Source organism: Mus musculus, chromosome 5, assembly GCF_000001635.26.
Source record: "Mus musculus strain C57BL/6J chromosome 5, GRCm38.p6 C57BL/6J".
NCBI lineage: Eukaryota > Metazoa > Chordata > Mammalia > Rodentia > Muridae > Mus > Mus musculus.
In genome coordinates this window covers 119,301,226-119,316,765 of record NC_000071.6, presented here as the reverse complement: position 1 = coordinate 119,316,765, position 15,540 = coordinate 119,301,226, and positions in this window count along the sequence as shown.

The following is a 15,540-nucleotide window of genomic DNA, read 5'->3' as shown; positions in this document are numbered from 1 at the left end:
GAGGGTTGAGTCCATGAGTACAGAGTAAAGGTGCAGAGGCAATAACAGCTGAGAGCTCACATCTTGATCTGCAAGTTGGAAACAGAGAGAAGGGGAGGAGGGAGGAAGGAATGTGCATCTTTTGACACACTTCTCCATCAAGGTCTCACATCCCAATCCTTCCCAGGCAGGTTCACCAAATAGGGACCAGGTATTCACACATAGGACCCTATGGGGGCTATTTTCATTCAAACCACCGCAGAGACTCATTTTTAGTGTGCATGGAGCCATTTCCTGGACAGATGAGCTTGCCTGTAAGAGCCTGGGAGGTATGCTGTGCCGAGCAGTAGCTTGCCTGAATGCATTGCTTTCTTCTGACCACTGGTACAATGTGACCAGCTGCATCCAGCCCCTGTCGCCTTGACCTCCCAGTTGCCCACACTTTGAAGTATGCTCCAAAACCAACCTTTCTCTCTTACATTGCTTTCTTCACAGAAATAGAAGGTAACCAAGGGTATATCTTATATAACAGAAATGAGAACCCCTTATTAGAAACACAAGCTGCAAATATTTTCTCCCGGTTCCGTAGATTTTGGTTTCTTGATAACCATGACACAAACAATTTAATTTTGATGAAGCCCAACTTCCTTCTTTATGTCTTTGCCAGCATTTCTGGTGTGGTACCTCAGGGTCTCTTGTCAAATCCAAGGCCAGTGATTTATCACTCCAAGAGTTAAATGGTGAGGCTGGAGAGATGGCTCAGTGGTTAGGAGCACTGGACTGCTCTTCCGGAGAGAGGTCCTGAGTTCAATTCCCAGCAGCCACATGGTGGCTCACAACCATCTGTAAGGGGATCTGATGCCCTCTTCTGGTGTGTCTGAAGACATAAATTGGCACACATTAGAAATAAAGGAAGGAAGGAAGGAAGGAAGGAAGGAAGGAAGGAAGGAAGGAAGGAAGGAAGGAAGAGTTAAATGGTTTCAGCTCTTCTATTAGGGTCCTGATCCATTTCCCAGATACCCCACACAGAGGGATAGGATCTGAGTGCAAGGGCATCTTTCAGTTTTCATCCATCGCTCGACTCTCATCTCTGATTGCCCTCTCAGGGCTCCACAATGCACCTGAAGCAGGTATAGTCAGGGAGAAGAAGAGGAGAAGAGGGTAATTGGGAGACTGCACCCTACAGTTAGAGTGATAGGTCCATGTGGTTGACAGACTTGCATTTGAACATACTTCCTGGCTCTTGTAAAACAGTATAGAGTCCCTTACATGGTGTCTTGTAATCTTCCCCATGATGGGGGATGCGTGGGAGGCGAGGGATGGAAGAGAAGTCAATAGTGATGTCCCCGTGTGTCTGCAGAGTCTGAGAGATGTGCTTGGCAGCTGCCCTTTCTGCTCCATCCCTAAGGCCTGGGGTGGCAGAGAAAATAAGCCAAGTGGCAAAGGCTACAGTGACTCAGAGGCGCCAGGACAGCGGCCAGCCGAGGACAGACATCCCAGTCCCTGGGAATCTATTATTTAAACACTGATCGCTCTCTTGAAGTCACATCCATTCAGAAAGCTCTCCATTTATAAAAGTCACCTTTTAATGGCACATTAAAGCCTCCCACCATTTCACTGAGCCCAAAGTCTTTTTGAGGGCCAAGAAAGATTGAGTTCAGCCTCCCAAGGCATCATGGGAAAGGACCGGGTCAGGGCAAGGCTGAGCCTCACCTTTGCCATCTGCTGAATGGGTTTGGTCTGACTGGAGTCACTTTATGTATCTGTTTTCTAGGAAGATAGAGGACTGTCAGCGATGCCATTTACCCAGACCAGAATAAAATTATAAATAAAATTTTATAATGTTTATGAAGTCTCAGTTACACGATGATTAATAAACAGTAGGTCGTATTATTTAAATAGTTATTGCCCATTGTTTTATACACATAGTCTCTCTACATGATGAGGCCTTCAAGTTAAAAAGTTATATAAGTTTAAACATACTTAATTTTTTTTATAACACTGGAGATTGAAAACAGGGTCTCACATGTGGCTGTGTTTTGAAATTGAAAGACCAAGGGGGGGTGCGGGGGAAGAGCCAAATTACCAAATGGCACAAAGCAAGCTGCATGCCAGAGTGGGAAGGAAGCTGCTGCTTCCACAGCCATGAACGCCCTTCCTTTGGGTTATAAAATCTAATCTGTGTGACGGTGTTAAAGCCAATCACCTGATGTACATAGTACCACCTGTCTCGTGCTCACTACATACAACCTCAGAAGGGCCTAGATACTGTACCATTCAAAACCAGCACAACGTAACCCACCTGTCAGACCGGCCTCCTCCTGTCCCTCTATACTTCCCAACACTTGTATCACATCTATGTCTGCAATGTCCAATCTAATCAACGAGTAGATTGAGCCAACCTTTTTTTGAAAAACAAAACAACAAAACAAAACTAGGTGCTTTGCGTGTCCGTTTAGCATCTCCAGTTCAGGTATACTGATCATCAGCATCAGGCTGGGGAGATGGCTCAGCTGGGCAGTCTGAGGGTCCATGTTTCATCTCCTTCACTCAGGTAAAAGGCTGGGCTCAGCATTGTAATTGCAGTACTGGGGAGGTGGAGACAGGAGTATCCCAAGGGCTCTCTAGCCATACAGCCTAGAGGAATCAGGGTAAGGTAAGAGAGACCCCCCCACCCTCATCTTGACAAATAACCTGGAGAGCAACAGAGGAGGTCAGAGTTTGGCTTCCACGTGCAGGTGCACACACTCTCTCTCTCTCTCTCTCTCTCTCTCTCTCTCTCTCTCTCTCTCACTAGGATTATCATAATTTACATCTTACCTCACCCCTCTGCTCCACTCTTGGCAAAGGACTTGGTCTTGAGGAGCAGCCAACACCTAACACAAACACACTCAAGATGAAGGATAAAGAAAAGACCTCTGAGATACTGAAGCATTTGGTGTGAATATTTCCCAGGAAAATGGGGTTTCTGGAGACCCCAAGGGACTTTTTATTCTGTTCTGTAGATTCACCTTTTGATGTGAAATCAGGACCCAAAGGTCCTCTGCCCATAGGCTGATTTCCCACGTTCTTTATTGGTAACAAGTTTCCTTCCCTCTCATTGAACACCACCCCTTGGGTTCCACAGGACCTCTGTGCTATTGCTACATTGGTCTGGCCTCTCTGGAGGAGTTCCTTTGGGGTCTCCTTCCTTGGAACAGTCTTCTTCTCACCCATTGAAGCCCCCCAGGAGCCAATTATTCTCATTGGACCATCAACCCCAGTCTGCAGAACAGGCACTCCATGCCTCTTCGTGGCCCTTCCTGATCAGCTCATTAAGGCAAGAGAGAGCTCTTTGGCTCAAATCAGGGTCATCAGCACAGGGCCTGGGGTCCAGTCTCTGCTCTAAAACACTGCAGATGTGTGAGAGCCCTCATCCAGTGTTATTTCATGAGCCTTAATGGTTAGATCTCAGGATGGAGGGAAGTTGGGAAGGGAGGGGATTTAAAAAGACATTAAATGGAATCTAGTACAAACACCAGTCAGCAAATATTCCTTCACAGCTTCCCATTCCTTCAGTATTTTGGGTCTGAAAATAGCATCCTCCCCTGCGTCTCTTTCTGGTATAGGTCTTTAACCGATGTTTACCTCACGCAGGCATAACGTCTACGTAGAGCTGAGCTGTCTGCTTGCTCAAACCAGCGGTTTGCTATTGACGTCCTCTCGGTTAAGGTTCCCAAGACTCCCCCCTCCTTGGGCCTCTGTCTCCAGCTGGTCAAAGTCAGAGCGAGCCACAGACACAGCGGAATCCTTCCCCGTGAATTGCTCAACACCATCTGCCTTTGCGGCAGAACCCAGGCAGAGCAAGCAGTGTAGGGACAGACAGACCATGACTCCATCCGGGCACCATGTGCCATATGCACTCTCTGGGATCTTTCTGGCTTCCTAGACCAAACCGCTTCCCTAGTCCATCCTTATCTTTGCTGGTTTTGTTCTTGCTGGTGTGTGTGTGTGTGTGTGTGTGTGTGTACAAGAATATGTGGGTTTGTGTGTACAGAGGCATATGTGGGAGGGAGATGCATATGTATGCATGTTTGTGTGGAATCCAGGCTTCACCCTCAAAAAGTCTCTTCACTGGCCTGGGCACACCAATTAGACTGAGCTTGGTTGACTAGTGAAGCCCAGGGATTCTCCTGTTTCAGTCTCTGCAGGTCTAGAAAAGTCTGATGGTATTTTTATACCCTGCAGCCTGGGCACACACAGAGGTGATTTTTGTGGAGCCCAGAGACTCAGGTAGCTGAACAAGCTAGCATCTCCTTAACTGTTCTTGTGAGGCCACAGATAACAAACACCCTTTTGTCAAAGGTGCCCAGTAAGAGCTTCTCTGCTCTCTTTTCTTTCTCTGCTGCCCTAGGCCCAGGATTGTCTTCACAGACTCACACAAGAACATGGTGGAAAGTAGAAACGAAGAGAGCCAGAAGGAGGCAGAGGCATTTTATAAAGCCTGCAAAGATGGTACAAGAGCCTCTCATTACAAGGGCCAAGGCCTGACTTGTACACTCTAGAGGAAGAGGACAGTCCAGCCCAGCAGGCTTTGTCTGAGCCAATCGATGCTGGACTACAAGCTGCCCTGACACGGAAGGTCTTAAAACAACAGGTGTTTTCTCTGAGGGTTTTTCAGCTTGAGCCATTGCTCAACAGGGTGGCTCTACCTAAGGCTGGGCCATGCCCGGGAGATAGAAAAGCTGTCCTAGCTGGTGCTTTCAGTGGAACAGCTAGGAAAAGCAGAAAGTCATTGGGCTGAGATGTTTTCTCTACATGCTCTTCCTCATGTGTGGGTACCCAAGTCTTCTTGGGGCAACCAGCTGTCTCCAGCAAGGTCAGATTCCCAGAGATTTGCCACCCTATTGAAATCTGGACCCAGAATTTTCTCACATTCTGTTGGTCCTCAAAGCTACCTGCATGGGGGAGAGGGGGTATGAGGGGGGCACAGAATTTTGCAAGTAGAGGAAGTGGTGGTGTGCAAGCAGAGGCAGGGCTGAATAGCCTAGGATGCTCTTGGCACCCATGGCTCAGAGGATACCAGGTTGCTAACTATCACATTTTTAAGTCTAAGCTCGGAGTAATGGAATAGTCTACAGCCGTGAAAACAAAGGAACTCCAGCTACATGCAAGAGTTATGATTCTTTCAAATGTCACAAAGACACACAGACACACAGACACACACACATACAGAGACACACACAGACACAGACACACAGACACACAGACACACACACACACACACACACACACACACACACACACACACAAGTGGTGCTCCTGAAAGAATTTAGAAATCAAGCACAGACACACTGTCTTCTTGATTGACCCGCATACAGGTAACAATGTTGCTAAGAACAGTGAAGGTGCTTTGTCTTGTTGATTGAAGGATGCACAGGTAACAGTGTTGCTAAGACCCGTGGGAAGAATGCAGTCAGACCAGACCACGGGAGAGATGTCCTAAAAGGGAGCAGGTTGTGTGTGTGTGTGTGTGTGTGTGTGTGTGTGTGTGTTCAGGTGACTGTGATCAGAAAGTGACTTGAGGGTTACAGGACACCAGCCACGATGTTTTCTTTGACCAGAGTGATGGTTGAATGACTGCTAAATTTTACTATTATATTGATTGATTGTACATATTTTCTCCTCCCTCCCTCCCCCTTTCTCCCCTTTCATTCTTTCCATTTCCCTCTTCCTTTCCTTCTCTTTCTCCCTCCCTCTCTCCCTCCTTCTCTCTTTCTCCCTCTGTCCTTCCCCCCTCTCCTCCTCCCTCTCTTCCCTTTCACTCTTTCCATTTCCCTCTTCCTTCTCTTACTTTCGTTCTCCTTCCCTCCTTATCTCTCTCCCTCCCTCTCCCCCACTTTCCCCTTTCTCAGTGTTAGAGACTGAACCCAGGGCCTTGAAGATGGTAGGAAAGCATTGTATCCCTGAGTTACATCCTCAGGCCCCTGTTCTAGTCACACTTTGGTGTAAGTTGAAACAGGTGTGCACACTCAGTATGAGTGCATAACTCAAAGATCTGGCCAGCATGGCGTCGTGTTACAAAAACATCCCGAAAGCTGGCTGGGTAGCTCTGCCAAGGAGCTCCAGTTCACTCCTGGAAATGGCAGCTTTGGAGTGATGTGATGCCCGTGCCTCTCACCAGAGGCTTTGACACATCCTGAGTCTGACATGATGTCACACTGGAGAAGGAGAAGCAGGCACTAGGCACATCCCCCAGGGATAAAGGCACAGATGAGAAGCCCAGAGAAACTCCAAGGTCACCCATCACTTGAGCTAAGGATGCTCTTGGCATCCTTCAGGCCTCAGCACAAGGGGCTTAACCAGCAGCGCCTCACCCATATCTCAAGCTCTAGCCAGTTAGATCCAGACTGGGCCTGCACTCAGCTGCCTAGCTGCACAAAAGCACTATTGTTCCGTCTTATTTTCATGGAGGAAGTAGCCCATCACAGCTACAGGAGTCTTGGCCAAGCCTCGGGCATGAACAGGGGAAGGTGCTTCTCCCTCTGTTGGCTGTTGACAGCCGAGCGTCTGCCTTGGCCACGCCAGCCCTTAACAAAGTGCCCAGCACCCAGGATCCGCAGCAAGGGCAGCGGAAATAGGAGCCTCTGAATTCCAGGAGTCACATGGTGCCTATTCTGAGGCTAGCCTCCTTCCCCTCCCCCAAAGTGCTATGCCTTGGTCACAGAGCGTTCACACCAAGTATAAAACAAGAACACACCTCCGTTTGGATTGGACGGACTAAGCCATTTCATCAGAAAAGGATCAGCTCCTGCGAGGGCACTCACTAGGGTCCACTGAGCCAAGACCTAATTAAACCTCCTGGAAGAAGGATCTCTTGTTCAAGAAAGGGAGGTCTGTGCTGTGTCTTTGGAGAAATCGCCCAGCGTCCTGCCCTTGGGTTGCCCTGGCTAATGTTATGTCAACTTGGCATAAACTAGAGTCAACTAAAAGGAGGAACCCCTGATGGAGAAAATGCCATCCATAAGATCAGGCTCTAAACCAGATTATTGATTGATGGGGGAGGACCCAGCCCATTATGGGTCATGTCATCCTTGGGCTGGCTCTTCTGGCCTCTATAAGAAATTAGGGGGAACAAGCCAGTAAGCAGCACCCCTCCATGGCTTCTACACCAGCTCCTGACTCTAGGTTTGAGTTCCTGACCTGGCTTCTTTCGATGATGGATTACAATGTGGAAGTGTAAGTCAAATAAACCCTTTCCTCCCTGACTTGCTATTTGGTCCTAATGTTTCATCACAGCCAGAGAAGCCTCAACAAGGACATGGCCGCCAGAAAAGCACACGGAATACGTGTCGAGGATGGGCTCAGTGCAGAGAATGTTGACATTGCCATGGCAATGTGAGATTCGTCGGAGAGTAGCCATCAGTCAACTGCTCTGTGAAGTGCGTGGGTCTGTGGCCACAGCTTAATTCCAAAGATAAAGTGAAAAACAGCGAATGAAGCTCTTCCCCAAAAGCATGTGTAGAGAGGGAATTGTTTTTTCTCTTTTCTTTGCTTTGAAAAGCTGGGAGGAAACTTTGACAAACGGGAAGGATGCTGATCCTGATGCAAACACTATGGGCATCAATGATGCTAATGTTTAAGGATAGAACTATTACTGCAGAGAAGATGGAGAACAGGAAAGAAGGATGGGAGGGATGGGGGAGGAGGAAGGAAAGTAGGAAGACAATAGAAACCGGACGAGGAACGGAGGGAGAATGAAAAGGGCCTCGTTGTTCCTTGAGTACCTACTATGTGCCACAGATCATGGCTGTGGGTCCTTCCTTGTCACTCTGCCACTGGTGGCTTTGTCCCTCCACAGTCCCAAGAGGGGCGACTACATCCCTGTGTGTAACCCCTGAGGCAGAGATGCTCGTCTCAAGCGGAGACAAAGCAGAGTGTCACACGGCAGTAACCACCATGGACACTTCTCTGTCACAAGAGGCGTGAAGGGAGCTGGCACAGAGTGATGCTGAGGTTTGCTGAGCTTCTGCAGGGAGAGATGAATGGTGAGAAACCCTACTCTGAGGAGGCTCAAACACGCTTCCCAGACTCCTTGCCCTTGCTCTCCCTTCGCTTCTGGTTGAGCGGGAGGGGGTTGAACTTTTACAGCCCGTATAATGGCTGTATCAATGTTCAGTTTTTTTGTTTTTTTTTGTTTTTTTTTTTTTTTACCAACTCAACTAGGTTCAACTGTTCCACAGAAAAGCAAGAGTGACCGGTTGAGTGTTTATAAAAGAGCGTTTGCTGTTCTTGCAGGAGACCGGAGTTCAGTTTCCAGCACCCACAAATGCCTGTTCTTTCCAGTTACCGGGGATCCCACGCCCTCTTCTGGCCTCTGTGGACGCTGCGTGCACATGGCGCACATATTTACCTGCAGGCAAAAATGCCCAAACATAAATAAAACTAAAAATTAAAAAAGAAAAAGAAGAAAAGTGGATTCAAGTAGGTAGGGAAAAATTCCATTTGGCCTTTTTTGTTGCCTTTTTTTTTTTCCCTCTAGAATTTTCATTGTGAGGTTGAAGTGAAGTCTGGGTTCTTCTGGGTTCTGAAGTGAGTGTGCTCATTTGTTTTCTTATGTTACAGCAGAGGGGGGTCATTGACTTGCCCCTGGCACACAGCTCTTGGGAAACAGAGGCAGGGACACCAAGCCTAGTGGTAGCCTTGTGGCCTGTGTTCCCAACACCGCTTTGACTAATCTGGAGACTGTACTCTGGACGTATTTACGATTTCTTACCACTTCCCAGCAAGAATGCCACAGAGCCTAGATCCAGATGTTCCAGATGCAGGAATGAGATGTTATCAGAAGCCCAAGCAGCCTTTCCCACATCCCCATGAGCCAACAGTGAGTGTACGCCATGGGTCGTGATGACCACAGACTGATGTGTGTGACCACAGATCCTAAAAACCCACTCAATGGAACAGGACAGGACTAACACTGAAGCAACTGCTCCGGGGTGGACACAAGGAAGAAAGTCAGTTGTAATATTAGCTGCTGTCCAAAGAACGTCCAAAAATTCATCACTTAAAATAGAAATTAGTATGTGTGTGTGCGTAAATCTGCAGGCGCATGCAGAGGCCAGAGGACACATTTTGGTACCATTCTTCAGGTATGTGTGTGTGTGTGTGTGTGTGTGTGTGTGTGTGTGTGTGTGTCTTAGTCCAGGTTTCTCATTAGCAATGAGAAGTGACCAAATATGCTAGGCTGTCTCTCTAGACAGACCCAAGGATCCACCTGTCTCTGCTTTTCCAACGCTGGCATTACAGGCACATCACCATACCTGGCCTTTTAAATGTATGTGCTGGGGATTGAACTCAGGTTCTCATCATCGCTAGGCAGGCACTCTACTGAGTGAGCCATCTGCCTAGCCCCACCACTACTTGATTTCATGCAGCTCATCACTGACAACAAGGTCAGGAAAGTGTAGGCCAAATTAATCTTGTTTCCTTTTAACATTTATTTTTGTAAATAAAGTTTTATCAGCACAGAGCACACTTATTTTCCTAAGTGGTGTGTGTGTGTGTGTGTGTGTGTGTGTCTGTCTGTCTGTCTGTCTTTCTGTGTGGAAACAAACATGTGGTTACAAACAGAGACTTGCAAAATCTGAAGTGTTCTCAGTCTTGTTCCATTCAGGGAATAGTGTGTGCCGATCCCCGGCACAGACCATCTTATTTCCATAGCTGGAAGCAGTCTTTGCAGTTTGTTCAATTCAGATGTGTTTAAGTCAGAATCAGTGGGTAAACCTTAGCACCTACATGCTGGGATTTTTCTAAGCTAATGTATTCCACTGTGTTTAAGAGAATTCCTGTTTAGGCATAAGGTCCTGTGAATTTGAGGACTGTCAGCTTCTTCTAGAGCCATGCATATATATATATACACATACATAGCAATCACTGGCAGAGGCTGGGGAGTTGTAGGTCCTCTTTGGATGACTGTTCTGAAGTCCCCACCTCTCCCTCTCGCCTTTCTCACTGAGGCTGGGGTTCACTCACCATGTATCATGGCACTTGTCTTAAAGTCCACAAGAGCTTACCAGGAGTGCATCACTTCTGGGAAGAGGCCAGATAAGGTTTTGCTTCAGATTTCTGCATGTTAGGTGAGAAGCTGGGGTGTGGCGGCCCCTGGGATAGGACCCTGTTTGTAGAATGCTTGCCTGGCATGAAGCACAAAACCCTGTACTGGATCCCCAGAGTCACATGAACTAGACATGGTAGGAGAAACCTGTGAGTTCTGCAGGAAAACACACACACACACACACACACACACACACACACACACACACACACACACACGAGAATATCTGGGAGAGGTTAATAAGCAAGCATAGGGCCAGTCATGGTGGTACACATTTACAAGCCCAGACCATGGCAGACAGTGGCAGGAAGATCCCAAGTTTGAGCTAGACTGAACTGATAGTGAGTTCCAGTCCAGCATGGGCTACTGAATGAAACCCTCTAAACACCACACATCCCAGGAAGAGAGAAAAGACTGTGACCTGTCTACTTATAACACTTGAAGAAACCCAGAGTCATCCATAAATTGAACCAGTGTGCTCTTGGTTGAGATGGGGAAACTGAGGCACTGTGGAGCATGGGTCTTGCTCATGATAGCACAGTAAATGGCAGGGACAACCTAGAGCCCAGGGTGCCCTGCCCCAGTTCTGTGGTCTTTGGCCATTGTTCCATTGACTCTTACATATGGAAATTCTGTGGATTGCTCAAATATCACTTGCCTGTAGTGACTGTATTGTAGCCTCTTTGCTACATGTATGATGCTGGAGTGAAAACTATCAACAGTAAAAACCTTTTGCCACACACACACATGCACACATACATAAATGTACACACACAAATGCATATACACACACATTCACACATGCATACACATGTTTAAACATACACATATGTACACAAATCACACATGCACACATATACACATATATACATATTCACACATGCATACACACATGCATACACATGTGCAATACACACATGTACACACACACTCACACTAGTGCACACCAGCAGAATAAATGACAAACAGCAAAGGGTAACATATAATCTTATCAACATATTTTCACCACTATATGAAATTCCATGAACCCAGCAGCTACTGATGTCAGCTGATGCAGCCCAGGTACACAAAACCGCGCTGATACATCCAGCCTCATTCAGTGACAAGCTTTGTGGTCTTGTCCCAAACACAGTCAAATTCAGTTTCCCTTTGGAGCATCCTGCATATCCAGAATATGTAGTCACAAAGAAAAAAATTAAAAAGAGTTGGGCTGAAAGCTGGAACAGTTTTAGTAGTAGTAGTAGTAGTAGTAGTAGTAGTAGTAGTAGTAGTAGCAGTAGTAGTCGTGGGTTTGTTTGTTGTTGCTGTTGCCTTCTTTTTTTTTTTAACGTTCATGCAAATTCTTCAAGATTTGGGTCAGGAGCCTTGCCTACAAATTATTACTCAGTCGCTGAACACGATTAAAGAGCACCCCACCTACTTCTGGGGTCCTTTAGGAGGAGCATCAGTTGCTATTGCACCCACCAGCCAAAGCCTTTCCCATCTCCATTCTGATTGGATGAATCCGCATAGCTCTAGAAAGACATCCTGGAGGATCATGGGATGTTGTGAAGTGATAGGAGTTACACTTAATAACCCGGGTTTCTGAGGGTTTCTCCAGTCTAGTGACATATCCTGGGATGTGGAAGGAGAGCCTTGGAGACTTCCAGCCCACATATGTAATCAACTTCCAGATACAAGGCTGCAGCAAGGGGAGCTGGCTCCAAAGCCTTCCAGCACGAATTGAAAAGCCATTCCAGGGTTCACATCAGGACCCAAGCAAAAGATGACACAGCTCTGACCAGACTCTGACTTTTGCAACCAGAGAGGGGCAGGGAGAAGGTCGGGCTGTTCATTGTTATGCAAATGAAATGTAAAAAATCTCGAACTCCCGGTGCCTCCCCCCCCCCCCACCAGTGGCTTAAGAGAATCTCCCAAGGTGCTTCTGCCACATGTGCAAGACATTAAAATTAGTCTGAACTCATCTGAAGAGCCTTTCTGACATTGCCATATGTCGGGAGCGGGGCTGGCCCTCCTATTCGGCAAACATCTTAAACTATTTTCAAATGATTTAGGTTCACCAAGACCTAAAACGTATTTTTTCCTCCTTCTGAGTACCTTTTTAAGCCCTAGAGTATTCTGTAGGGAATTCAAGCCACATGCTTATACTTGACTCTGCTACATGTTGTTTTCTGAGTGGCATTTGATGTCCAAGCTGACTTTGAGAAATATGTATATTAAATGTATGAATATATATATGTATGTATCTACATGTGTGTGCATGTTTGCACATGTGTACATGTGTGTGCATGTGTATAGATAGTATTAACATTACAAACAGGAAATTGTCTAAAGCATGTAGCATCCTTTTCTTGCTGATAAGTTGCTTTGAAAACTGTCTCTGAAGGAAACATCCTTTACTTATTTTTACATCCACTTACTGTTTTCTGATACTTGTTTTTTTTTTAATAATGTTGAGTTCCAGAAGTTTCTGTGTCTTGCATTTTAATTCCTTCTGAACTCCACAATAGGTATATATTTCATTCTATTCTATAGGTGCCCATCTTTCTACTTATTATGTTTGTGTATTTGTGTGGGTGCCTGTGGGTGATGGGTGTCTATGGGAGTTGCAAAGTGTGTGTGTGTGTTTGTACAGCCCAGAGGTCGACCTTGTCATTCCTCAGACATTATATATCTTGTATAGCTCCGGCTGGTGCAAGACATACCCAGAGGACTCTGTACCTGCAGACAAAAAAGATCCCAAACAGAACAAGGGTGAACTCACACCACCACCTCCGTCCACACGGATGTGAATGCACACAAGTCCACCCTCAGCAAAAGAACTGCAAATAGTTATGGAGCGGTAAGAGAACGGCTTGCAGAAGTCTGCTTTCTCCTTCTCTCCTTTTCCTGCCTCGAGGACTTGGGAATCAAACTCAGGACATAAGGCTTGGCAGCAAGTGTCTTTACACGCTAAACCCTCTAGCTGGTCAGTCCTCCCCTGATATTTTTCAGGGGAAAAGGGTTGAAGGGTAACACAGCCACGGTCCCTAACTACACCCTGTGTCTCCTGCCGGTAGAGCGGTGAGCCTACCTGAAAGATTTCAACAATGTGTGGATGGATTTGGTTTGACACAAGGATATCCAGGTGTGAAGACAGAGGGACAAGAAGGCAGGAACATATTACCATATTCTCTCAGGCTCTGTGTGACATGGTATGTGAAGTCTGAATCCCCTTCCTCCCTCTGGGATTCAGAGGTTCGCTTTTTACACCAAAACAAGTGGGGTCTGTGCTGCATGATTCTGCCTGCAGACTCCCTTCTCAACTCTCTTGAGAGGTGAGATAACTCTCCTAACTAAGGCTGTTATTCTGCTCTCCATTTGGTGTGTATGCACGTGCATTGGCACATGAGTGTGTGTGTGTGTGTGTGTGTGTGTGTGTGACATGAATGTTGCTATGCATGGGTGATTTCAGGTATGTGTGTGCCATGTACAGATGGACATCCTTTAAGAGTCAGAGGTCAGAGGACATCCTTTAAGAGTCGTCTCTTCCTGTGGTGGTTATAGGGATAAAACTAAGGTACCGGATCTTGTTCTGTAAGTACTCCTACCCATTGGCCATCTTGTTGGTATGGTTATTCATATTAATTACTGCCCTGCTGATTCCACGACTGTGAACCTTAGCCAGTGAACATTATACACACATTCTCATTTAACTCTCACAGATATATCCTTCAGAAAGAGGAAAACCTTGCTATTGAAGCTGCCAGACTGAACCTGAAGGACACAGAACGAAGTGAACCAAGGGCAGAAAGCCGAATTCTGATTTCATCCCTGTGCGGTGATGAGAAGGACTTCGATTACTGAGGACAAGAGTGGAATGGGCGTCACTAGGAGCTCCCAGTGAGGGGCATTGGAGAGATGCGGGTCAAAGAGCATACTTTGGGGGACACAGTCTCATAATGATGTTCTGTGTTTCTGAAGACTAATTTAGAAGACACTATTCAATAGGAAAGGTGGGGGGGGGAAACAATATAGAAAGGAGGATACTATGGAAACCCCTCCAGTCTGACCCCAGCTGCCCAGACCCCTGGTCTCCCAAGGCAACCAACAATGTTGGTATATCACTTACCTTTCCAAAAATGTTTGATGCTCACATGCACACACACACATACACCACAACACATACATTAATACAGTAAGTATGCTGTCTTTCTTTTTAAAATATGCATGTTAATATATTATAAATGTTGTCAAAATACTATTCCTTTATGTTAGCTTTGTGTTTATGGCTCTGGAGATTGAACCCAGAGCCCCATGAATGCTAGGCTGGTTCCCAGGATGCTAAACAACCCCCGTACACCCCTCACCGAGCTGTACTCTCAGCCCTCTTTGGAGACTGTTTTGTTTTGCTTTGTTTTGTCTTGTCATGTCATGTTTTGTTTTGCAGTACAGTCTCACTAAGTTGCCCCTTGTGACCTTTAGCTCATTATGTAATCCAGGTTGACTTTGAATGTTTTAGGGGCCTTAGACTCATGAACAAACCTGAGACAATGGTGTCCTGCTGCCCCAGACCCAGCACCGCTGCTCAGACCTCAGCTCTCTTGTTCCTTTTAACCACCATTTAGCTTCCCCAAAGGGTGGATACAAGCAACCAACCCTCTTGTTGTTTTTCTGTAGATCCAGTATAAAATCTTTGCTGTTTTCCGACTCATTGAGAAGAAAAGAAACCTTCAATTTCCAGAATGATCTCTGTTTATTAACATTGCCTTTCAATGAGAGACCCAGCCCTGGCACTGGGGCATTGGTGGAGTTTGAAGTTTCTTCACAGGGGCTTCAACGCACCTTGGTTCCTAGGTCTATTCTCCCCTAAGCTTCCTCTGTTTTATCTTGGACAAGACTCTTCTGTTTTCAGACTCTGGGCAGCTCCGCAGTTTGTCCTGCCAGAGGCTGCCCCTCCCCCATCAGGTTCATGTGTGCGGTCCCTTGGCTTCAGCAGCACCTCTCCCTTCTGTCCACGCGGGGACTTAGGATTTAAAGGGACTGAAAAGGAAGGTCAAGGTGGGTGAAGTTAAAGAGGGAGGGTTCCAGAAACAAGCTGTCTTCATTTATGGAGATAAGCAAGTGTTTCTTCACTGAGTTTCCTGGTCCCTTCAGAAATCCTGCAATCTGCAATTTCTGCTGCAACTTGTGTGTGTGTGTGTGTGTGTGTGTGTGTGTGTGTGTGTGTGTGTCCTCGGGCATGCATATAGAAGCTGAAGGTCCAAACCTCTTCTTTCTCAATCCCTCCTTCTTTGTTTTTGTTTGTTTGTTTTTTGAGACAGAGTCACTGAACCTGGAGTTCACCAAGCAGGCCAGTCTGGCTGACACCAGCAAGCTCCAGGGAATCCCCCTGCCTCTGTCACCCCAGGACTGGAATTGCAGGTGCTCATAACCACAGGTGGAGGTAGTCCTCTCTGAAGTCTCACATTTATACAGCAAGCACTAGG